We start from the raw sequence: 26850 nt of genomic DNA on the forward strand, positions 1-26850 counted from the left end.
ATAAAGTTTTTGCTCATCCAGATTAAAGGAGATGTGAGGACTGAATACAATACCCAATCCTATTCTGAATCTTGTACTGGCAGAAAAAAGTAGGAAAAGAAACGTTTTATAAAAGACAATTGTGGGTTGATTGACAAAATTGCAATTAGGGTGGTAGATTAGACAAAAGTATTTCTTTAATAAATTGCCAAACTTGGTAGCTGTATTATGGTAAAATAAGAGACTATCCTTATTCTTAGGAAACACACATTGAGATATTAAAGGATAAGGTCTGGGGATGTATGCCACTCACTTTCAAATGCTTCAGAAAAAAAAAAATTATAAGTAAGGAAATCATTGATAAAGCCAAGAAGTTAAATGTTCACTCTAGGTAAATTAGTATAAAGCATAATCATTTTTTCTCCTGTTTCTATTCTCATAACTTTTCTGCAATTTTTTAGTGATTTCCAAATAAAATGTCTCCAAAAGAAGAGAGAGATTTTAATCTCATTGAGGAAAAATTTCCCTTTCAAATGAGAGGCTAACACAAAGCTGTAGAAATAATATAAAGTCCCAAATTATTTGTACAAAGAAAGACTGTAGCAGCAGGGGACAATTGAGGATCAATATGAGGATAAGGAAAGCTCTCACAACTCACCTTATCAGGACTTTGTCCCCCAGTCTTTTGTCACTTGCCTGACACATTAATTTCTATCACTTTAATAAATTATGAGCATACAAACTTGTTTCAATATTGTCCTTTTCAAAAATCTTGGTCTAGGACAGGAATTAGCAAACTAGCACATTGGGCCAATTACAGCAAAGCCTGTGAGCTAAGAATGGCTTTTTTATATATTATTTTATTTTAATCTTTTTAAAAGGTTGTAAAGGGTGAAAGAAGAAAAGGAGTAGGAGGATGAGAAATGTGACAGAATCTCAAATGTGGCTTACAACTCATAAAATGTTTACTATCTGACCCTTTATATACAACGTTTGTACAAATTTGTCTCCAAATTCTTTAAGGACCAGAACTGTATGCTCCACATAGGTGTGTTTGCTAGTTACTTACTGAATAAGAACGAGATCATTCAGATCTAAAAGTATTGAAGACAGTTTCACATAAGACACATGATTATACTCAACATTCAGAAATATGTATCAGTTATATAAGTTAAAAACCACAGGATGCTGTAGCATTTCTGGGAAGAGGAATAATATAGTCACTGAGGTACAGAACACACAGTACTTAGAGCATTTAGAAGGAAGTTCCTTCTAATGTAATTGGCATTGCATTTTTATGAAACATTCATGTGGTTTTATTTGTTTCTTGCCTTCACTAAGTCTCTCTCATTAGTTAACCCATGGTTTCCATTTCCCTATGCTGGAGATAAGGGCAAGGATTTTACAATTGATCTAGAAAGAATGCAAATACAAACTGTAAATTAAAATTTAGATTCCGAGAGTAAGAAATATAATTTTGCAGCAATAGTCTTAAAATAGAAACCATTCAGAAAAAAGTATAGATTGACTTCCTTTAATGTTTATTTAAAATATTATTGCATTGGGCAAGTAAATAAAAGTCTGCTCCTTTCAGACTGAGGGATTTTTTGGTGAATCAAGGGTAACAGAGGAAGATGGAGAGAGAGAGAAGGGGAATAAAGTATCGCTGACCCTTAGAGCCATGCAGTAAGGGAAAGGCACATAATAGTCTACATGGATAAGGTGGAGCCCAAGTATATCTTTTAGGCAGAGACCTTGATGTTGACATTTCTTATAAATGGTGGGATAATGGTGTACAGACAGTCACTATAGCCAAATAGACATGTCTGTATCTGTTTCCTGGATCCCCATGCCCTGCACGCGTACAAAGGAAATCAAGACAATTCCTGGCATGTGGTGAGAGGCACAGAAGTACAAGGAGGACCGTTAGACCATTGGGTCAAGCACTAGTACTTGGATACCTATAGCAAGTCTGGGGCTGTGGGTTCTACAATATAACCCCATACAAGCCAGAGGTGGCCAGGTTCATAGGCCAGGAATGAAATAAAATTAGTTCTTAGTCACTAATTTTATCTCATTCCTGGCCTATGAACCTGGCCACCTCTGGCTTGTATGGGGTTATATTGTACATCTTTCACTGTACCTTCTCTCCATATGAAAAGCAGGCAAAAGAGTTAATATTTGCCAGAACAAAAACAACAATAGCAAATAGAGCAATTCAACCTAGAAACTGTATTAAGTTAATGTCTTAGCTACAATAGCAAAATACCAGAGACTGGGTGGCTTAAAAAACAGACCTTTATTTCTCACAGTTCTGGAGGCTGACAAGCCAACATCAAGGTGTCAGATGAGTGTCCTCTCCTTGGCTTTCAAGCAGCTGCTATCTAGCTGTGTACTCATATGATCCCTTATTTGTGCACACGCGGAGAGAGAGGTTTCTCTCTCCTTTCCTTTTCTTTTAAGGTCACTAATCCTATCATGAGGGATGCCCCTTCATAACCCCATATAAACCTATTATTTCCGAAAGGTCCCATCTCTAAATCCTATCATTTGGGGGGGGGGGGTTATGGCTTCAGCATATGAATGCGGGGCAAGGGGTGCAAACATTCAGTCTATAACAATGAACAATAATTTCAATAATGTGATGTCAGATGTTTTTTTTTAAATGTTTATTTATTTTGACAGACACACAGAGAGAGACATAGAGAGAGAGAGCAGGGGAGAGACAGAGAGAGAGGGAGAGAGCCCAACTCAACGCTCGATCTCATGAACCATACGATCATGACCTGAGCAGATATCAAGAGTTGGACACTTAACTGACAAAGCTGCCCAGGTGCCCCTTGATATCAGAAGTTTTAAAACTGAATTAACTAAAATTTGTTCCCTCTCCCCACTGCTACATCCCAATAAATGGGAATATTTAAGGAAATATGGTTTAGAAGTTTTAATGAAATATGGCTTTTGATTTAATAAAAACGGCATAAACTAGCAAAAGAATATGATATAACAAGGGAAAGGTGGATTGTAGGGTTCATTCAGCTATTAGTTTGGTTGTCATTGCTGTTAATATTGTCTCCAGCACCTACCCTACCGCTTAGTAAGGTACTGGGCTTCTTCGATTTGGAATTTTCTCTTTCTTCAATGGAAATAATAGTGTTTAATTTACAGGGTTTTTTTTTTTTTTTCTTTTTTGAGAAGATTAAATGCCAGCTCTGTCTAGAGACTTCTAAGAACCCAGTAGTTTCTCAATATTTATTATGCTAACACAGCATAACATTGTGGAAAGTGAAATAAGATGTTTTTATTTCCTGTACACATGTTTTAATTTTCTTGAGTAAATACCTAGAAGATTCATATAATAGATGGATATTTATCATTAGGAGAAATTGACAGATTAGTTTTCAGATGGGTTGTCACATTTTGAGTCCCAGTGATATTTGAAAACTCTGGTTGCACATAAAAATTAACTAATTGAATCCTCCCCGAATCATTTGAGGTCAGTATTATCATTATACGAATTTATAATGACCAAGTCAGGCTTTGAACCCATTGGTTTGATCCCTGCATGGGTTCTTAACCATTATATCACACCCACTCTCAGCAAGCTCGTTTTAATATTATTCATCTGATTGAGAAAGTACAAATTAAATGTGATCGAGAATTTAATCTCTTGGCTTTCATATATAGCCTTCTATTTTCTCTGGCAGCATTTGCATGCACATGAACCACTCCTTCTCTGCTATCTGGGCTTCTGTTTCAATATCAGCTCATTTTGGGGGGAGTCTGGAGGCTCAGTCGGTTAAGTGTCCCACTTTGGCTCACGTCATGATCTCACGGTTTGTGAATTCTAACCCCGCGTCAGGCTCTGTGCTAACAGCTCAGAGCCTGGAGCCTGCTTCAATCCGTGTCTCCTCTTCTCTCTGCCCCTCCCATGCTCATGCTCTGTCTCTCAATAATAAATAAATGTTAAATATATATCTATATCTATCTATCTATCTATCTATCTATCTATCTATCTATCTATCTATCGTCAGCTCATTTTTTATTCTTCATCCTAAGGGCAAACAAAACCAATGTCCTGCTCCAGAAGTATTCCCTTTGTTCTGCTTTGGGTGCTTCTCTCTGAGTCTCTAATAGCCCTTGAGTGATTCACAGTCCCCTCAGCTGAATGAGGAAAATTATCTTTCTCTCCCATAATCCTACCTTTTAATGGTCAAGCCACAAAGCCTGCAGTCTCATGTTCTTACATTCCCAGATCTTTAGTAAGACAATTTCTTAAAGTGTTCACTTCTTTGCTCTCCAGGCTTATAGTACATGACCCTGGGTGCATGGAAGAAGCCAAAGAACAATTCAAGCAGTGCAAACTCTGACCCTGAGTCATCCTAGTACATTGGACTTTTGCCATCATTTGACCAAGTTAAATAAATCCTAGTCAGTCCCTCTCCCTTCTGTTATAAACATGCTCAGAAATGTTGAAATCAGTCTTTTAAGCTAAAGTGAAACCCAAAAAACAAATCAATTCAGATTTTTAAAGTCAGATTTGCTTACTAATATTGTGCATATTTCTTGTTTGCTTGACATTTTCAGTTTTTCAATGGTATTCGCATTACAGCCATCTTGACATGGTGTAAAAGGTCCAAAAATTAATGTTGTGGTTCAAATACTCATTCTAGAAATACAAAATTATTACCAAAATGGTGGTTCTGACTTCTAAGGCAAAGCTATCACATCAATTATAAAACAAAGCCCGTTTTAGTCACTAAACATTAGCCTGAAGACCGTACAAAGGCTGTCAACAACAGGTCTACTCTTTTGCAGAAATAACTGGCATGTTTCTAAAAGGTAAGCTATATTGTCAAGGTTCTTTATGACATTGGAAACAAGCTTTGAAATCATGGAATTGGGGTTATTAATACATACTTAAAATAATAATTTTTACCCAAAGTCCTGCAAACATAAAAGAAAGAAGTTATACTTAAGTAGCACACACACTGCAGCTATAAAGTGCATTTATAAGGTCAACTAATTTCAAGAACAACTTTTTGAAATAGCTACCATTTTTATTCCTGCTTTCACATGAGGAAATGAGGCAAAGATATAGAGTGTCTCATTTAGGATCATGTAGCTTTTGGGATTTGAGCATAAGCTTTCTGGCCCCAATGTAAAAATGTATAGGAGCTAACTCCATAGCTTTCTTTTCATTCTTTGGGGAAAAACAAAACAAACAAACAAACAAACAAACAAAGACCAGCATATTTTCTTGGAACCAAAAATAGAAAAATCACTAATTTTGAGAATATGAGTAAACACATCTTTGGTTCTTTTTCTACACACTATTATTTGAGATATGGACTTAATTATGGATTTAAGACAGATTGATCATTTGATAATTCATGTTTTTTCACAGAATAGAATGCAAGGACTTTTTGGTTGTTGTTGCTATTGCTAGTCTCTCTAACTAATTAGGCTTTAGCTTTATCCTGAAGGAGAACTTCTAAAATGGAGAAATAATAAATAATACTTTCATGCATGTCCAGTCGTTGTGTGGCAGAAAGGCTAAGTCAATCTTACTCTTTCAGTATGGAGATGAATACAACAGATACCACTTCCCTAGTCAATTTTGGTCCATAGGTGTTTGATAACCTGGAAGTTTGTGAAAGTGGACAAGAATAGAGAATTTTACTCTGTGTTTACTATATACCTGTACTTATATATAAGTAGTCTTAGCAGTTTGGCACATTTGATAGAACTGGGCACTGGACAGTATGTTTTAAAAGGAGGGCAATAACATTTGCTGAAATGCCAAGTGGGCCAAGTAAAGGTTAATAATGGATGACAGTTTGGATGGAGTCTAAGGGTATCTGCTCTCTGTCCCAACTGCCTGGCTTCCAGTTTTGTGTCTGGTGCTTACTAGCTATGGGCCTTAGGAAAAATTAAATAATCTTTCTATGTGTCAGTTTTATTGACTGTAAAGTGGTAGTAATAATGCCTACCTAATGGGCTGTTTGGAAGATTAAATAAGATAGTCCATATTGAAGGGCTCTGTGTTATGTTTGACTTATGGACAGTCCTAAATAAGGGTTAGTTTTCATTTCCCCTTGATAATCAAACTTCATCTATTGTATCTTCTACACCCATTATTTGATCTATTTCAGGAACAAGAGATTATAGAAAAAAAGATACAAATCATGGTTTTCAATCTAACGTCTACTGATAACTGGATTTCTGACCTTTGTCAAGCCACTCATTTCTCAGGTTTTCAGTTTAATAACTGACAAAATGGAGTCAGACTAAATAATTTGTCTCCTCCAGTACTAAAATTCTATGATTTTTATAAAGTGCACAAATATTTGCATAATAGTCACCCAAAATGTTGGACATTATAAATCTTAAACATTATTCACAAAATGCTGTGATCTTTTCATAGAAAAAAAATCCTTTTTAATAGCTCCTTGATTTCTAGTTTTATTTTGGCTAAAGATAGATAGATTTTGTTATTTTTCAAAAAAAATCTTTCATGGGTTTAATTACATGAGACATTATGGCTTTTCACATAAAGAAGTAGGTAAATCTATTGCATCATTTATTTTTTTTTTTAATTTTTTTTTCAACGTTTATTTATTTTTGGGACAGAGAGAGACAGAGCATGAACAGGGGAGGGGCAGAGAGAGGGAGACATAGAATCGGAAACAGGCTCCAGGCTCTGAGCCATCAGCCCAGAGCCTGACCCGGGGCTCGAACTCACAGACCGTGAGATCGTGACCTGGCTGAAGTCAGACGCTTAACCGACTGCGCCACCCAGGCGCCCCATATTGCATCATTTAATTAAAGGGCAGATTCTAAGACAAAATTAAAATCAGTGTATTATTATTTCATCCTTCTATTATAGACACAGAATGATATATAAAATTTGTATCTACTGTTACCACTAATATTCCCAATTCCTCTGTTACTCACTAAAGATACAGTAAACTACTACTCATGATAAAAAATGTAATCAATAACTACATAAACTCAAATTTTTTCCGTTCTGATAAAAATATTCAGTGGGGCGCCTGGGTGGCGCAGTCGGTTAAGCGTCCGACTTCAGCCAGGTCACGATCTCGCGGTCCGTGAGTTCGAGCCCCGCGTCAGGCTCTGGGCTGATGGCTCAGAGCCTGGAGCCTGTTTCCGATTCTGTGTCTCCCTCTCTCTCTGCCCCTCCCCCGTTCATGCTCTGTCTCTCTCTGTCCCAAAAATAAATAAACGTTGAAAAAAAAAAAATTAAAAAAAAAATGTTCAGTAAATTTTTAACCCTTAGTGTAGTTGTTTCTCACAAAATAATTCCTTAAATTTCTGAAGTTATTCAGTATTCATCATATACAGAAAGATGAATATCTCTCTATATTTTTATTTTAAAATATTATTCCTTTACTCTAAGAAAATTAAAAAAGCAACTTCTCCCACATATCTCAGCCATTTTGGGATATATAAAGTGTTCTATTACCTGTATTGTAATTTTGTAGAAAGATGAATATATTAATAGAAATATACCTCATATTGAAATGGGAAGTCACATGATATCAGTTTGGAGTTTCAAAGTGATTTTCAAAAATGTTGTCTATATATTTTTTTGGAATTAAGAACTGAAGTGAGAAAGATAATTTCTAATATCCTTATGATATCCATTTTCAAAAAAGTGTAGGCTGAGTTACCAACTTTCAGTTTGAACAGTAGGATTTTGGCAAGTATATAGACAATTATTGTATATTGACTTTTATGTCACCTTGGTTATTACCCCTTTGTGAAACAGTGACCAATTTTTTTTTACCTCTTTAACACCCAGCTTCTTAATCAGGACAATGGAAATAATATTATTTAGAGTAATCTTGCAAATAAATAATACATTAAAAATGCTGAAAGTACCTGATATTCACTACCTCTTTGATATGTACCCATTATTTTAGAAATGATATTCCTTCTTAACTAGGAAAGGTGTCTACAAGAGATGTGCAAATGTTTTTGATATAGATGGCCCATCAACTCTATTTTTTGAAGTTCTAGAGGTTGATAGCCTAGAACTAAGTAATGAGGTTGATAAAATATACTATAATTAACTTTTGTAGATAAAATACTTCTGTTTAAAAGGTGGGAGGGTATTATGAAGCCAAGAAAGAAATCAAAATCTATTAAAATATCTATAAAATTACTGTGCTATTAGATTATACTTCCATTTATTTTCTTACCCTTCACATTATTTTTAAAATGTTAGAAATTTAGTAAGTACTAAACTGATTTAAAGTGAATTAAGGGGTTATCAAACTTTATTATTCATCACAATCATCCGGAGTTCTTAAAAAAGCAAATTCCAAAGCTCTACATTCATAGATGCTAATTCAGTTATGGTTGGAGAAAATCCCAGATTAGGCAATTTTAACAATAGCTCCCTCATCCTCCCATGATTGTGATACAAACTGCTCTGACTAGTACACTTTTAGAAGCACAGCATACTTTTGTAGTTCATTGAATAGATTTCCTGGCACATGTTCTTTTTTTTTTTTTTTTTTAATTTTTTTTTTTTAAACGTTTATTTATTTTTTTGGGGACAGAGAGAGACAGAGCATGAACGGGGGAGGGGCAGAGAGAGAGGGAGACACAGAATCGGAAGCAGGCTCCAGGCTCTGAGCCATCAGCCCAGATCCTGGCACATGTTCTAATAGGCATAGTGAGGTATGCAGAAGTTATATTTGGGGGAATAAAAAAAAAAACTGTTGACAGGGTAACTGCTTCATATAAGCACTGTAAAAAATTGAAACATTGGTATTGACTAAAATGTGAAAGAGTATTCTCCCTGATCAACATACAATCAAAACACTCAAAGATAAATCAAAATAAAATATTACAAAGGAATACAAATTTATAACTAGATTATCTATGTGAACTAATGGTGGTATGTTCTTGGGAACATAGCTGTAAACATTTACTTTCGTCTTTCCCGGGGTTCTCAACTCTGACTATATCATGGTATGACCAAATGGGGAGATTTTAAGATATTGATTATATATGAACCTCTCTGTATGTATATTAGTCTTCAATAAAAGTATTTAAAAAAATACAGATTTATATTGAGTCCAATCCTCAGCATCTAAATCAATGGTTTTAGAGCTTAGTTTAGGCATTGGTATTTTTTCCAAAGTTCTTCAGAGAATTACATTGTGAGGCCAGGATGGGGAGTAAACAAGAAGCGTATATATTGTGAGGTCCGGTCAGAGATTGGAGAAAAGTTGGGGAAGGATTTTAGGAATAGAAAAAATAACTTGAGCAGCCGAGATGATGACAAAAGACACAATCTTCTGACATCAAGCTTGTAATAGTCCATCGGACCCCACCGCTCTCAAACAGTACATCCCATTTGTTACTTGTCACTTTATTCCTGTGTGTTAACAGTATTATTGTGTTTTCTCTGACTTCAATTACATTTTCAAATGAAGGATTTGTAGTACATACATGAGTTTTTAACAGTGCTCAATATTACCAAGTTATGAGTGGGAGAACTTCTACTTAAAAGCAAGCCATGTGGTACGCCTGGGTGGTTAGTCAACTAAGCGTCAAACTCTTGATTTCAGTTCAGGTCATAATCTCAGCATTCATGAGATGGAGCCCCGTTTTGGGCTCTGTGCTGACAGCATGGAGCCTGCTTGGGATTCTGTCTCTCCCCCTCTCTTTGCTCCTCCCCAGTGTGTGCACTCTCTCTCTCTTTCTCTCTCTCTCTCTCAAAAATAAATAAATAAATATTTTTTAAAAAGTAGGCTGTCCAACTTTGAGGTCTATGTCCCTTTGTGAAGATTATAGTGGAAATACACAAAAACTCACCAAATAAGACCAACCAGAAGCTATTTATCCAGAGTTTTCTATAGCATGGGAGTCAAAAAACTCAAAGGCAGTGGAGTAGGAAAGCTGTATGGTGGGGGGGGGGGGGAGTAGGCAGGGAAAGGAAGGCTTCAGGTATGTTCTAATAGGAGGCCATGGGCATGGGGAAGCCAGGGGAAGGCTACTTAGAAGTGGAGCATCTTAGGGGCGCCGAGGTGGCTCAGTGGGTTAAACTTCTGACTTCGGCTCAGCTCATGATCTCATAGTTCCTGGGTTTGAGCCCCACATCAGGCTCTATGCTGACAGCTTGGATTCTGCTTTGGATTCTGTGTCTCCCTCTCTCTGACCCTCCCCCACTCATTCTCTATCTCTCTTTCTCTCAAAACTAAATAAATATTAAAAATAAAACTTAGAAGTGGAGCATCTTATATGACATGTAGAGCATATTTAGCTTTTTCTGGTTAATCCTATGTTGGAACGAAGGGTAAAAAATAGGGAAGCTGGTCATCATTGACCAGTTCTAATTGTTCCATGCCATATGCTGCAGAAGCTGTGGTCTGGGTTCCCAGAGCGGTTTGCTGTAGAGATTGTGGGTCAGAGATCTATTATCCTATATGGCCTGGCCACTGTCCTTCAGTATATGTAGTCTCTCAATAAGCTAAAATAAGCCACCTTTATCCAATATCTTAATGGGATCTAGCATTTTGGAAGTCGCATGCATTCTTTATGGTATTCATTATTTGTTCAAGAATGACTGACTGAGCATGCTTAAATCCTCTAAATTATTGCTTAGAAATATGCAGTGCATTCAGAAAAGTCTGGTTTACTTAGAAATTATGTGGATTACAGAACAATCTTACCAAAATATCTACTCTTTTTAAAACTAATACTCCCTATTATGAAAAGCCAAGTGAGAATTCATTCAAATATTCAATGTTGAATATATGGAAATTCTATGAATAAAATTTCCTTAGAAGTTCATATCTTCAATGTTAAAAAGAATGAGGTCAATGAGTAGAAGAAAAATTATTTCAAAACCTTAGACTTTCTAGTTATGTTAACAGAGGCATGTTTTAATCCAGGAGGTTGTCACTAATGGCCTGCATGCAGGTTTCTTGTTCTGTAAATAAAGTTGTTGTTGTTGTTTTAAGTTTATTTATTTATTTTGAGAGAGACAGAGAGAGAGAGAGAGAGAGAGGCAGAACAAGAGGGGGAAAGCAAATCCCAAGCAGGCTTGGCACATAGTGCCTAGCCCTATGTGGGGCTTGAACTCACGAACCATGAGATCATGACCTAAGTAGATGTCAGTCACTTAACCAACTGAGCCACCCAGGCACCCCTGTAAATAAAGTTTTATTGTAACACAGATAACCCATCCCTTTACGTATTATCTATGATTGCTATCTATACAACAGCAAAGTCGAGTAATTGCAGCAGAGACCATGTGGTCCAGAGCCAAAAATATTTGTTCGCCTACCTTTTACAGGAAAAGTTTGCAAACTCCAACAGGGTATATCCAAATATGTGGAAACAATATCTGGGCTCATCCCAATAAGTTGAGGCTGCAGAATCAACCCTTGAGACAGATATAATTTATTAAGCTTTCCTGAGCAAATGAGGACATTATAAGAAAAGCAAAGTTCTTTATTTTCCTTACTACAAACATAGAATTCCATTGGCTCTTCAGTGGAAAGACTCCCTCAGAGCTGGTTTTGTCTTCTACTTACAGGATGCATCTGGATCAATTAAATCTTTGTCATGCATGAATAATTTCAACCCTTCAGGTAATTAGAACATTCATTCTGTCTCACAGTTAACTCTGAGATTAAAAAGGTAACTTTATTTTCTTTAAGCCCACTAATCAAGCTTCAAAGTGTTCACATTTTCATACTAATGAAAAGCTGGCTGGATAAGAATGGAAATCATTTATTAACTATATCAGTTAGGAATAAAGTAGCTTCCTGAATGTCTGTATGTCTGGTGAAGTATTTTAGAGCCTGCATTTTTGTATTTTAGTTTCTCACCCATAAACCATTTTTTCAAAAGATGGCTAATATATGAAACCTAGTTCAGTTTTCTTTCAATTTATAAACATTTACTAATGATTATTGCTTCTTTGTCTATATATTCAGAAAAGATCGTTGAATGTATTCATACATGTGAACACACACACATCCTACACACCTTTACCTTTGTTGAGCACTTATATAAGTAGTTTCACTAGGTAACTGAGTCCTTACTTTGTAAGCTCCCAAACTACACACTAAAAATAAATGATAAAATATGAATAAACTTTGAAAATAAATAATATTGATAAAAATAACTCTAGAAAATATTAGAAGGAAGAAAATAAAAGTTTATTTTTTAGTACTTAAATATTGAACATGTACTTTAATAACATTTTAAAGGATTTTTGTTGTAGTGTATATTTCAATGTCTCTATAAAGTAAATTTTTGAAATGATTTCAGCCTTTTCATTTTGCTGAGTCATCAAAACCTAACATGATTTATTATATTGCCTTGTGAATTAGTAATACTTAGGGGACAAAAGATATATGACTGCGTGGCTCTAAAAAATAATTCTAAATTGCTGTAACTTTGGTTCTTTTTATTTATCAGTATTTTGTTTTTTTCTTATTGGAGATTATCAATTTTTAATGCCAAATATGTTTAATTGCATAACGATTCTGCTTGCTACTTTTGTCTAATTTCACAGCATACAAACATTTTTAAGTATCTATATACCTAAGAGATGGTATAGCTTCTAGTGATTAAAAAAAAAGGAAAGAAAGAAATCACATTTCCTGCTCTCAAAGAATCCAGTCAGTTTAAAGCGAAGGATATATACACAAACAATTACATTCCTCTGCTAAACATTATAATATGTTAACGAAAACACAAGGGAGAGAGAACAATTCTCCCAAAGCATATTAGAAGTGTATCATAAAATATATATGCATAATCATCAAAGTAAAACATATTTGTATATAATAACTATTGATGTTTTTAAAATAAGCTATGACAGAGGTTATCTGTACTTCTGTAAAATAAAATCAGTAAAATTAGTATGTTATAGTGGATCTCTTTGATAGTTTATTTTCCCAGAGATAAACCTTTGTTATTTGCCTGAATTAGATATAATAGAAATAGAATACTAACACAAATAATGTAAATTATGTGCTTATTTAATATCTTTATCTATATCTATCTATCTATGGAAATATACATTATCTTCATATACATTTTTTTTAAATTTTAATGTTTAGTTATTTTTGAGAGAGAGAGAGAGAGCATGAGCAAGGGAGGGGCAGAGAGACAGGGAGACACAAAATCTGAAACAGGCTCCAGGCTCCAAGCTGTCCACACACAGCCCAACAGAGGACTCAAACTCATCAACTACAAGATCATGACCTGAGCTGAAGTCAGACGCTCAACCTACTGAGACACGCAGGTGCCCCTATCTTCATATACAATTTAGAAGAGAAGTAACCTTTTTGTTTTTGTTCATAAAGAGAACATATCTACAACTATATCCACTTTACCCACATTGATAATTGCTCCTCTCCCAGGATCATTCTTGTTATCTTTTATTATAAATGCTGGTTGCTATAATTATGAATTGTATGAATAGAAAGGTGTATTCTACACTGGCTTATCATCACATTAAACAATGGCAGCTTTATGTTTTACTGTGTCACAGAAATACACATGAAAATATGTGTATTTCAATGGTTGAAGAGTAACTGAGAAAAATACAATTGGAGATGATGCAAAGAAATGGAAAAAAAATTCCATGCTCATGGATTGGAAGAAAAAATATTGTTTAAATGTCTATACTACCAAGGGCAATCTATACATTTAATGCAATCCCTATAGAAATACCACCAGCATTTTTTGCAGACCTAGAACAAACAATCGTAAAATTTGTAGGAACCACAAAAACCCTGAATAGCCAAAGCAATCTTGAAGAAGAAAAGCAAATCCAGAGGCATCAACAATCCCACACTTCAAGGTATATTACAAAGCTGTAGTGATGAAGACAGTATGGTACTAGCATAAGAACAGAGCTATAGATCAATGAAACAGAATAGAAAACCCAGACATGGACCATAACAATATGGTCAACTAATATTCGACAAAGCAGGAAAGAATATCCAATGGAAAAAAGTCCGTTCAACAAATGGTGTTGGAAAAACTGGACAGCAACATGCAGAAGAAAAAACTGGACCACTTTCTTACACCATACACAAAAACAAATTCAAACTGGATGAAAGACCTAAATGTGAGACAGGAAACCATCAAAATCCTGTGGAGAACACAGGCAGGAACCTCTCTGACCTTCACCATAGTAGCTTCTTACTGGACATGTTTCCAGAGGCAAGGGAAAAAAAAGCAAAAAATGAACATTTGGACTTCATCAAGATAAAAATCTTCTGCACAGTGAAGGAAACAACCAACAAAACTAAAAGGCAACCTTCAGAATGGGAGAAGACATTGGCAAATAACATAGCTGATAAAGGGTTAGTATTCAAAATCTATAAAGAATTTATCAAACTCAACATCCAAAAAAGTAATAATGCAGTTAAAATATGGACAGAAGACATGAATAGACATTTTGCCAAAGAAGATATATAGATGACTAACACACACATGAAAAGATGCTCAACATCACTCATCATCAAGAAAATATAAATCAAAACTATAATGAGATATCACCTCACACATGTCAGAATGGCTAAAATTAACACAGGAAACAACAGATATTGGATATGGAGAAAGGGAAACCCTCTTACACTATTGGTGGGAATACAAACGGGTGCAGCCACTCCGGAAAACAGTATGGAGGTTCCTCAAAATGTTAAAATAGAAGTACCTTATGACCCAAAAATTACACTACTAGGTATTTACCCAAAGGATACAAAAACATTGATTTGAAAGGACTCATACACCCACCCCAATGTTTATAGAAGCATAATTAACATTAGCCAAATTATGGAAAGAGCCTAAATGTCCATCAACTGATGAATGGATAAAGAAGTGGTGGGCTATTATTCAGGCATAAACAAGATAGGAAATCTTGCCATTTGCAATGACATGGATAGAGATAGTGTATTATGCTAAGCAAAATAAGTCAAAGAAAGCCTGACACATATGTAGAATTTAAGAAACAAAACAGATGAACATAGGGTAAGAAAAAAAGAGAGAGACAGAGAGGCAATTCTTAAAACAAACTCAACTATAGAGAACAAACTTAGGGATGCTGGAGGGGAGGTAGGCAGGATGATGGGCTAAATCGGTGGTGCATATTAAAGAGGGCACTTGTGATGAGCGCTGGGTGTTATATAAGTGATGAATCACTAAATTCTACTCCTGAAACTAATATTACACTATATGTTAATTAATTATAATTTAAGTAAATACTTGAAACAAAAAATACAATCAATTACTTGGGATTATATTCCAGTGGCCATCAAGAAAATGTAAAACAGCTAACAATGCAGTTTGAATATTTACTGTAATAACCCCACCTGCATAGTGTTATATATAGTTCTTCAAGGAATTTTTATTTATAATATTTTTGAAGAAGCAGCAGAAGTCCAGAGAGTTTAAATGATCTTCCCATGGGGCGCCTGGGTGGCGCAGTAGGTTAAGCGTCTGACTTCAGCCAGGTCACGATCTCGTGGTCCGTGAGTTCGAGCCCCGCGTCGGGCTCTGGGCTGATGGCTCAGAGCCTGGAGCCTGTTTCCGATTCTGTGTCTCCCTCTCTGTCTGCCCCTCCCCCGTTCATGCTCTGTCTCTCTCTGTCCCAAAAATAAATAAACGTTGAAAAAAAATTAAAAAAAAAAAAAAAAGATCTTCCCATGGACACCCAGTGCTCTTAAAAAGAAGGGCCACAGTAGCTGTATATTTTTTTATAGACAGGATTCAAGGGCATCAATATGTTTAGAATCTAATTTGATCTATAAACTGAATGCTAATATTTTGTTCTAATGTGTGTTTATGTGAGCAAACTTGACTGTGAAAATAAGAAAGCTTGAGTGTTGTTCTCTTGAAAATGAATATTATGTAAATAAATAATCAAAACCACAGCACCAATTTCTTAATTTAAACAGTCTTTCTCACTTGTGATTATTTAAAGGTCTTTCAGTTTATGATCTATGTATCAAATACTTTGTGCTAGAAATCATCTGATAGTAATAATATTGGACTTATCACATAGATGATACATGTGATGAACATGTACTTATAAATTATTTTTCTTAAGAAATACACATCTACACAATCTGTCAGTAATAAAATTGAATTCTGTAGCCGATTCCAAAGATATAAAATTAGAAACAGGAAAAAAAAAAAGGAAACAAAAGTAAAGTTAAATTTAATACACTAGTAAATCTCTTAAGGTACTTTTTTTAATGTAATGATATCATATGTAATGATAAACATTCAATTCTTTTGCTCACCTTATGAATGATCCTGTAAATACATTTTACAGGGAGCCATTTAAACAAATACAATTCCCACATTTCAAGATGTCACATTCTAAAATATTCTAACATATGTAGAAGCATTATAGAAATCCTAATAACTAAATAAATTAGTTAAGAAAGGTGATAAATTTGATACAGATATAGTCAGCTTTTTATTATCTTGGGAGAAGACAGAAAATGAAATCCATAGTTAATCTTCAAATCTGATTTCTGAACTTATGTTTGATCTGCTGCCTTGCTAAAACTTTCAGCAGAGGTGATCATGTAGTCACATTATCCAAAGTGAGTAACCTTGTTTCTTCTTTCCTTTAGACCAGTTTAAGGAAGAGGGCAAAGAAAGCAAGATCTCTATCTTCATTATTCACAAGACATATGTAGACCTGCCATTCTGAATGGCTGATTCTTATGCTGCTAGGCACATAGAGGCAGTCTAGCCACCAAGTTCACTTTGTGATGACAAACTTAACACAAGATTTTTCGGTCATCCCTGAAGTGTTGCCACAATTTATACTTGACTGTGTTTCATAGTTGGAGAAGCCATCCAAGGTATGGAGCAAGCCAGACAGAATTTTATTTGCATTTTAGCTTTGCTATTTACAGCTGTAACTTAGGCAGAGTACCTTAACTCCTGTAAACTTCAGCTTCCTCAGTACTTAAAATGAGTTTCTAAAATCTACCTCGGTAGGTTTGTTGTTTGGATTAAAGCCTGTGTACTTTTTCTAACGTGGTGACTTAGACATAGAAGGGGAGCAATGAAAGTGTCAAATAGCATAAGAATGATCAAGTTCAGATGAATTTAGTCTTCCTTTAACAATAATGAGCTATTTGCTTAATTACAAAAGAGAAGAGGAAAGTATTTCTCAGTTCTCAAACATGTGCTCTAGTGATTTCTTTTAGAAAAATCTGTTAAAATGTATTTGTAAGCCTTTTTGTGATCTATGCTTTCTCATTGGAAATAGATTAACATATATGTCTGCTTCAATAGATATACCACTGCAAAATAAATCTTTCGGATGAAACGGAACTTAGGCTAAGATTACGGTCTAAGTGCAAGAGTCGAGAATTATTCTATTTGGTGATATTCTGTAAGTGACATTTGTAGGACCTAAACCCTTGGTCCTGTGAAGGATGGGGCAGTATTCAGAGCAAGAATGCCAATGCCATATCATGAATTACCTGAAACCTAAGGCTTATGACTCACTATTCTCTTATAAAATTAGAAATAGTAAATATAAGACTAAAAGGAGAATGATCAATGGCCAAGATTGTCTTCTTTTAGAGAAAGCATTTGTGGAAGTGAGAAGGAGGGGAAGACAGAGAGAGAATAACAAAGGCATATGAGAAAAAAGAGGCAGGAAAAAAAGGAAGAAAGAAGAGATGTAAAAGAGAGAGGAAAAGTCATTAACTGAGGGAGCAAGTGAGGGTAAAGAGAAACATGAATTGGCTAATTCATTTAATATCTCAAGTCTCTGCTCCACGAAAACAATCTGTTTGTTATTGTTTTTACTAGGATTCTGACTTTATAGTCCCTTCCAGCAAAAACAACTCCAAGGGAGTGGATCCTAGTCCCGATTTTAATAACAAAAGGAAAACAAAAACAAAGTGTATCTTCTCTTTTGCCCTACCAAAATTTTAGGAATTCTTATGAAAACTAAAATAAGCTTCAGTGGCAGTTCAAACTAGCTAAGGGGAGAAGGTACAGTACATACAGGGGGTAAATTTCTATTGGTCAGTGATGCCCTGCTCTCAAAGCATTTCCAATACACATAGATGGGGCGTGGGTGCTGATTTCCCCCAGAAGCATGCTGGTTACCTGGTATGTGACAGTGGACAAGCATTCTTCCATCAGGACCAAAGCACCACATATGAGTTGTAAGTTATGAGATACTGCACTCTTTAAGCACAAAATCAATCTCTTCAATAACCCAGCATCCCCATGGGCCCTGCACTAGGCCTAACATTCCCATTTCAGAAACTCCTTTGAGTTATGACGTGACCTTCAGAAAAATCTTTGTTAAATCAAAGTATATGACTTGGGAGGTTTAACAACCCGGTGTCTTATCAGTTTGAATTAGATAATTAGCTGTCATAAAGAGCCCCTTGAGAGAGAAACAGGTTAAGTACATTTAATTGAGCAGAAGAAAGATAGACATGGAAGGATTTTCACACATTGCAGCCAGGCTACCATCTGTAATAGGGGCACACAGGAAGCAGGGGATGCAGAAGACTTTAGACTATCTACTGAAGAGAAACCTACAAGAACAAAAGATAAGAGCAAATGGCCAAAGTTGGCACAGAGTAAACACAAAAACACAATTGCCAACTCTCTGATTTTGCTTAGATTGCCCCTGGCCTGGATGCGACCTGTTCATTTCTCCCCTTGTTCTAGTGGCGGAATATGAAAAGCGCCATGCTGGAGAGACCAGTGAGTCGTCACGTATCACAGCAGTGATGAACTTCTGGAACAAGCTCCTGTGTCATTCCAAGGATAATTAGATCACAGATTCTCTGCAGGCAGAAGAACAAACAAAAACTGTACAGTAGAGTCCTTAGTTTTCTTGGTAATTTTTTTTTTCCTCATTCATCCTTACGAACTTAAAGAGAAAAGAATGGCTGCATTTCTTTCAAAACAGTGTGATTCCAATTTCTAAAGATGTTTCCCTATTCCTCTAGCTAATTACAACTAAACCCTATAGACATCATACATCAAACAAATACAAAAGGTCTGTGAGAGATGGAGAGAAGAAGTCACAGCAGCATGGGACCTCAACACCTGAAGATTGAGACAGTGTTGAGTTCCTTAGGTTTTCTTTTCCCCTCATATAACCAGACTAAGTTTGGAGAAGTTGGACACCCAGAAATGCTAGCAGGTGCAGTCAAAACAAAACGAAACAAAATACCCACAAAAACCTGATCTCTCTGGCCAAAAATCCAGGAAAGAAAGAACCTAGCAAAATAGAACACTTTTAGACAATAACCACACTACTCCAAACAAATATACACAAAACAGACACACACAAAGAAACAAAGCCTGTGACCTTCTCTCAACCCTGCCAGCAAAAGCTGAGCGGAGAGTCTAGACATCCACTGTTGCCAATCTGGTGAAGCGCCTCAGCACTCCTGCCAGGGTGGTGCCAGAGAAGGGACAGTGGCAGCTACCACCAGCTACCAACTGTAGGGGCTGAGCTGAAGCTCACGAGGATGGAGCCCAGACAGTCAGCACCTCCAGGCAGGAAGAAGTGATGCATCTCCCCACCTCTGGCTCCAGCAGTGTCTCTAGAGACCACATGGGAGTCTATGTCCATGCTCATCTGGTAGTAACCAAATGGCATCCACCTTCAGCCACAAAAGTAATGGAAAAGGAGGCCTGCTGAATCATGAGATTCAAACCTGATCCTGAGTCTCATACCACAATATTCAAAACATTCAGGTTTCAGTGGAAGATCACTTACTATACCAGGAAACAGAGATATTTCAAACAGATTTCCCCCCCCCAAATTTTGGCATTTATTTACTCATTTATCATTATTTCATATTGTAAACATTTACTCTTTTATATGAAACCTAAGTAATTTTATACAAATCCAGATGTACATATATATATATATGTGTATATATATATACACACACAAATATACATACAAATCCAGAAGTATGTATATATATATATATATATATATATATATATATATATATACATATATAGAAGTATGTATATATATATATATATATATATATATATATATATATATACATATGTATAATTTAAAAGAAACACCCTTTTTGGACTTGGATTTCTAGCAATGATGTAGTAATAGGGACCAGACTTCTCTTCATGTCATAAACAACTAGAAAACTGGACAAAATGTATAAATTGGTCATCATTACACATTAACAAGGCAAAAGAAATAAAAATCTCCAACTAATATAAAAGAAGGTATAAAAAGAAGAAAATAAGCAACAAACACATAGAGAAAAGAGACAACAAAAAGAAAGATGATAGAATTGAATCAACCATATTAATACATTACACTAAAAATAAATGGTCAAACACCTCATGTAAAATACACAGATAGTTAGATTGCATTAAAAAAAGAAATAATGAATGAACATACTATATGTTGTCTGTGGAAAACTCACTTTATTATTTTTTTTTTCATCGTTTATTTATTTTGGGGACAGAGAGAGACAGAGCATGAACGGGGGAGGGGCAGAGAGAGAGGGAGACACAGAATCGGAAACAGGCTCCAGGCTCTGAGCCATCAGCCCAGAGCCCGACGCGGGGCTCGAACTCACGGAGCGCGAGATCGTGACCTGGCTGAAGTCGGACGCTTAACCGACTGCGCCACCCAGGCGCCCCGGAAAACTCACTCTAAATAAATGAAGCATATAGATTCAAAATAAAAGGAGGAAAAATGGTTCTCATTATGTGTTAATCAGGACCCAGTGAGGAAACAGACACCATAGAATAATTTGAACAGGAAAATTTTAATGTAAGGAATGATTATTACAAGGAATTAGAGTAATGAGGGATTGGCTAGTAAGAAATACAGAGAATTCTGGAGAATGCAAGAATCAAAGATACAGAGAGCAATTATCACCCCTAGAGGCTGAGCTAGAGCTCACTAGGAGAAAGCTTTTTCTCACAGAGGTTAGATCCAGACCTTGTTGGAGAGAGCACAACCAGCAAAATTTGTTGGAAATCTCATCTATGAATCTCATCGGAATTCATCTTCAAGGGCAAGGGTTGGCAACATTTTCAATAAAGGCCATAAGGTAAATATATTAGGCTTTGTGGACCATACAGATTTTGTCACAGTTAGTCAGTTCTGCAGTATGTAAGTTCTCAGTACAACTATCTAGAGGAATAGGCGTGGCTAGGTTCCAATGAAGCTATTTACAGAAACACCTGGTGGGATCAATTTGGCATGCAGGCCATAGTCTCATATTGATTAAGATACAGAATGGAATTTGAAAATATGTATCTTAGGTACAGAATATATTTTAACCTGAATTTACTGTGATTGAAAAATCAATAATGAAAATTGATTTTTAGAAAATGTCCTTTTGGGGTGCTTGGCTCAGTGTTAAGTGTCTGACTCTTCGGGTTTTGGCTCAGGTCATGATCTCACGGTTCGTGAGTTTAAGCGTTACATCAGACTCTGCACTGACAGTGCAGAGCCTGCTTGGGATTCTCTCTCTCCCTCTCTCTACCCCTATCCAGTTTGTGTCCTCTCTCTCTTTCAAAATAAATAAACTTAAAAGAAAAATTTTAAAAGAAAATGTCCTTTTGTGTCAATTAAGATGCATATTTTTTGCTCCTTCAAACTGTATATAAAATTTACCATTAAGTGATATCTTATAAAATAGTGTTTAAACTGTAATATTTGTTTTGGTTTTGTTTTTAATTTTTTTTCAACGTTTTTTATTTATTTTTGGGACAGAGAGAGACAGAGCATGAACGGGGGAGGGGCAGAGAGAGAGGGAGACACAGAATCGGAAACAGGCTCCAGGCTCCAAGCCATCAGCCCAGAGCCCGATGAGGGGCTCGGACTCACGGACCGCGAGATCGTGACCTGGCTGAAGTCAGACGCTTAACCGACTGCGCCACCCAGGCGCCCCTTGGTTTTGTTTTTAAAAAATACTGTTTTAGAAGGATAATTTTTATGTCAATATGTAGATAATATGGATACATATGAACATAGTTTATTATCTAAAAGTTAAATAATTTTGGAATTATCCTGAAAATTATTTGAATAGTAAATTTGTATTATAAGTGAATATACAATTTTGATATTTAAAATTCAGCTGCATTTATTTCAATCTTATTTTGAATATTTTTTTGTTCACAAGGTGTATTTAGATACCAATGAAGAGAAAATTAAAGAGATTAATTACGCTATCAGAGACAAACAAAAGTCACAATGTCTACATTCAGCATCTATCATGTTTTCTATTAGTCTTTCAGAGCTAGTATCCTCAAGATTTATATTCTCCTTCTATGCAATCATAATCATCAAAGAGAGTGTAATGAGACATCATCAATTTAATTTAAATTTTCAGAAGTGCCAAGTTGATTGATCTTTTAAAGTGCCACTGGGATCTTGAAGGTAAACATCCTTTTCAGCATTATTAGTTTAAATTCTGTGGTACAGTGGATCCTAGGAGAATACTCTGAACACTGAATCCTACATAAAATTTTATATGCTACTGCACTAAATTATAACATATGCTTGAAAGACTAACATTTAATTAACACAATCCATGCAGGAAAATCAAGAAGTCAATATGATAATCTCACAAGCGGTCTTTAAACTGTTTTAAGTATACAATTTAAAATACCGTATCTGCTCACAAACCATGAAAAAAAAAATCCATGTTGCAAAGGTCCTAAATAAATAATGTGCAATTTAAAAGTATAGGATAGTATATTGGTAGTATATTGTATGGATTCAATTATTTGTTAAATAATTGGTCAAACTTCTTTCTGATAATCAAGATATTGGTAAATCATATTGGCACCAAAATTGAATTTGTTCCTCTAACTGTTTCTGGACCCAAAACCTTCCTTCTTGACAAAAACTTTAAGTGGCAACAGTTTAGCTGGCTGGTAGTATGCTCTAGAATTAATAGGTGTTTGTTTATTCAGTACTAAAAGTCCACCACGTATTTGAATCATTTTTAGGTTTAAGGTAAAAATACAACCAGGTATCCTATGTAATTTTAATTTTCTAGGAATAGATACCAGAAAAAATTATTAGTGCAAGAAAAATATTCTTAAAACTAAACCAAACTTTAAAACTTTACTCTCTTTGAACAGTTAAAGGGATAGAAAGAAAAAACAACCCGTTATTTTAACTGACTTAATTCATTGTAAAGAATCAGTTACCAGATATAGAATAATTAAAAAGGCACAAATGCAACACAGAAAGACCACCGTGTAGAAACAACAGGAAGCAGCTACCACAAGGAAGTGCTAGAATTACTGATGTTTACAGGTTGGGAGAGGGACCCCTGGGAGTTTGGATTGAGGTCTCACACAGCCTCCAGGGGCTGGTGCTGTCATCTCTGAGCACACTCCTGAAGCTGGTTCAGCAATTGTTGGCTAACTGAAAATTGGAATAAACTCCTCCTGCAAGAGTGGGGAAGAAACCTACCCCCCACCAAAAAAAAAAATTAACAATAACAACAACAAAAATGCTCCAAAAGGGATGCTGACAAGAACAGGAAGAAGGACATAGGAAGAAGAAGCAAAAAGGACAGCTATGTGTTCTTTCTTCCTTTTCCAGCTGCCAGGCTCCCAGTACCCTCTGTTGTTAGAACTAAGAGGAGTCAGTTGGCAAAAGAAAAATGTGGCTTGCAGAGACACAATCTCCTTATCACAAAGCCAGTAATATAGAAAAGCGGGTTTGAAACCTGAATGATATTTAACAACTGGCATAAAGTGTAAGAAAATTCAATATTCTTAAAGTCAAGCCAAAACTTGAAAACATCACTCTATGAAAGCATTTCTGTGAAAGATTGCTATATTTCTCTTTTCTAACTCAGTGTGAGACTGTGGCTTGGAAATTCTAGCTGAGTGGATTGTTTTCGTTTTTATTGCAATGTTTCCTTTCACCTACAGGTGATTTTTTTTTTTCTCATTTCTTGTGTTGGCAATTATCTGATATGATTGAAACAATTCTCTTATTTTCTTTTAAATTATTTTACAATTTGATATCCACATTTTCACTTCTTTAATTTGCCTGGGATTTATTTTCAGTTTGGTGTGAGATGTAATTTTTTTATCACTACTCCCACCTGTGTAGTTGGGCAATTATCTTAGACAATGTAGTGAATAACCAATATTTCTTCCCTGCTCCAAATTGCCACTTCTGACGTATATCAAGAACCCACATAGCTGGAGGTATATTGGAAGCAATTTTTTCTGTTTGCTTGGTCAACCTCAATTCTTAGTTTTTATTTTTCCATATGAATTTTAGAATAAATTCTATCAGTATTTTTAAGAAAAATGCAACTGTAATTTTGATCTAGTTCAAATTAATTTAAGAAATATCTATTTTTACAATATTTAGTCTTCACATGCATATACTTCTAAGTTCTTATTCCTTCCTTTTCTTCTGTAGTCTTAATAAAATACCAACACATATATTTTAGCTTTGCTCCTTGGTGAAGTGTATCTTCTTATAGTATTATAAATGACATTAAAATAAACTTTTTATGTTATAATAATTGTAGACGTACAGAAGAGTGGACAAGGTAATAAAGTTCTCATATACCCCAAACCCAGTTAATATCTTACATTATTATGGTACATTTGTCACAATTAATGAATAAATGTTTGATGAATCAATATTTAATGTATTAACTAAATCCGATACATTATTTGGATTTCATTAGTTTTCCCTGATGTAAGTTTTCTATTATAGAATCATATCTGGGATATCATATTGTATTTAGTCCTAATAACTCCTTAGCTATCTTTGGTTAGTTTCTCAGACTTCCCTTGCTTTTGGTCATCTTAAATGTTTTCAGGAGTATAGTCAGGTATTTTTAGAATATCTTTCAACTGAAATTTGTTTAATGTTTTTCTAATGACTAAACTAGAGATATGGTTTGGGGGAAGAAGATCACGGAGGTATAGTAACATTTTCGTCACATCCTGTCAAGGGTACCTACTATCAATATGACTGTCATTATTGGCGTTAATCTCGATCACTTGGCTTGAGATAGTGTTTGGCATGTTCTTCACCATAAAGTTTTTTTTTGTTTGTTTGTTTTGTTTTATTTCTTTTTTTTACCCTTTCCATAATGTACTCTTTGGAAGGAAGTCACTTTGTTCAGCATACACTGCAGGGGTAAGGAGAGACAAATGAATGGTGTACATAAAATTGCGTTTTAAACTTTTTTTGTGGTAGATGGAAATACTTTTAATTTCTATATATTGATGTTTGAACTCAGTAATTCTTTTTACTTTTTCTCTAAATCCATTAGTTTGTAGGTTCTCTTTTATTTTCTACGTAGACATTTATGTCCTCTAAAATTTATACAGATTTATTTCTTCCTATTTCTAATCTTTGTACCTCTATTTTTCCTCTTACATCCTAATTTGCTTGCTCAGCTTATTAGTAAGATGGTGAATTTTTCATTTTCTTTACTTTAAATAGAATAATTCTACAGTTTCACAATGAAGTATAATGTTTTCTGTACAAATCTTGCTAATATTTAAAATATAACTTGGACATACATAAATATGAATTATTCTGTTAAATTTTAATAGTTTTCTGTTGTTATTGAAGTAATATTAATTTTCTCTTTTAATTTGTTAATATGATATAAAATAAAAGCTTTTCAATATTTAGCCATAATGTGTTCCCCAGATACATACTTTTATATTGTTCAGGAAAGATATACATACATCTGTGGGTGAGTGAGTGAGTGTGTGTGTGTGTGTGTATGTGTTCCTGGCTCCAATTAATAGTATTTTCTTTAGAATCATTGCATCTGTTTCAGCACTGAAATTGATTTATAATGTTGATTTCTCAACTTTTTCTTGGGTTTTCCAATGGGTGTTTTAGTTAGTAGCTTTAGTTAGTAGGTCCTCGAGGAGGTTTCATGCCTTTTCTGATCTCGGAAACTATTTGTGTTCGATAATATAGAGAATATTAGTTCCTTTAAAGACAGCAAAACTGTACATCACTTTAAACATTTAAAAGTTTTTAAAACTCTGCATCACCCTAAAACTTTCCTGGTACCTTTTTTTGTAGCTATATCATAAAGTTTGGATCAATTTCTTAAAATGTTTCAATCTGTTACAAGTTTTCATTTTCTTAAATGCTATGCTTAAATGCTATATTAGTCTACATTTTAGGGAATAATGTCATCCTTATTTTCAAAGCTATTGTTATGATGTGTTCATGCTATTCTGATATCATCCCGTATATTTCTTAATATACTCATTTATTGTCTTCTTCCCTCCTAGTTCCTGTGATGAAGAGCCTGACTATAAGGATTTTGTCCTGTTCATTGAGATATCTCTGGGCCTCATAGTGCCTGACACATAGGAAATTTTCCATCTACAGTTGAATGAATGAATAAACTGTGTTATACTGTAAAAATTAAGAATTTGGGCTTTACAGTAAAGGTTCTGGGTTTAAAGGAGGTCCTCCATTTTCTAGTCATGTGATGTAGGCAAACTGCTTAATCTAAAACCACAGGCATTGGGGCACCTAGTGGCTTAGTCGGTTAAGCGTCCCACTTCAGCTCCTGTCATGATCTCAAAGTCTGTTAATTTTGAGCCCCGTATCATGCTCTGTGCTGAGAGCTCAGAGCCTGGAGCCTGCTTTGGGTTCTGTGTCTTGCTCTCTCTCTCTGCCCTTCCCCCTTGAAAAAATAAACCTAAAAAAAATCCACAGGTATGTCTCTGTAAATGAGAATTTAATATAATTACTTGATAGGGTTCTCTTTAAGAATTAAATTGGATGATGGAAATGTAGACTGAACACAGTGCCTGTTCAGTAAGCTTAAAAAAACC

This window comes from Puma concolor, chromosome E4, assembly GCF_028749965.1.
Source record: "Puma concolor isolate L17-30 chromosome E4, mPumCon1.1.hap2, whole genome shotgun sequence".
Classification (NCBI taxonomy): domain Eukaryota; kingdom Metazoa; phylum Chordata; class Mammalia; order Carnivora; family Felidae; genus Puma; species Puma concolor.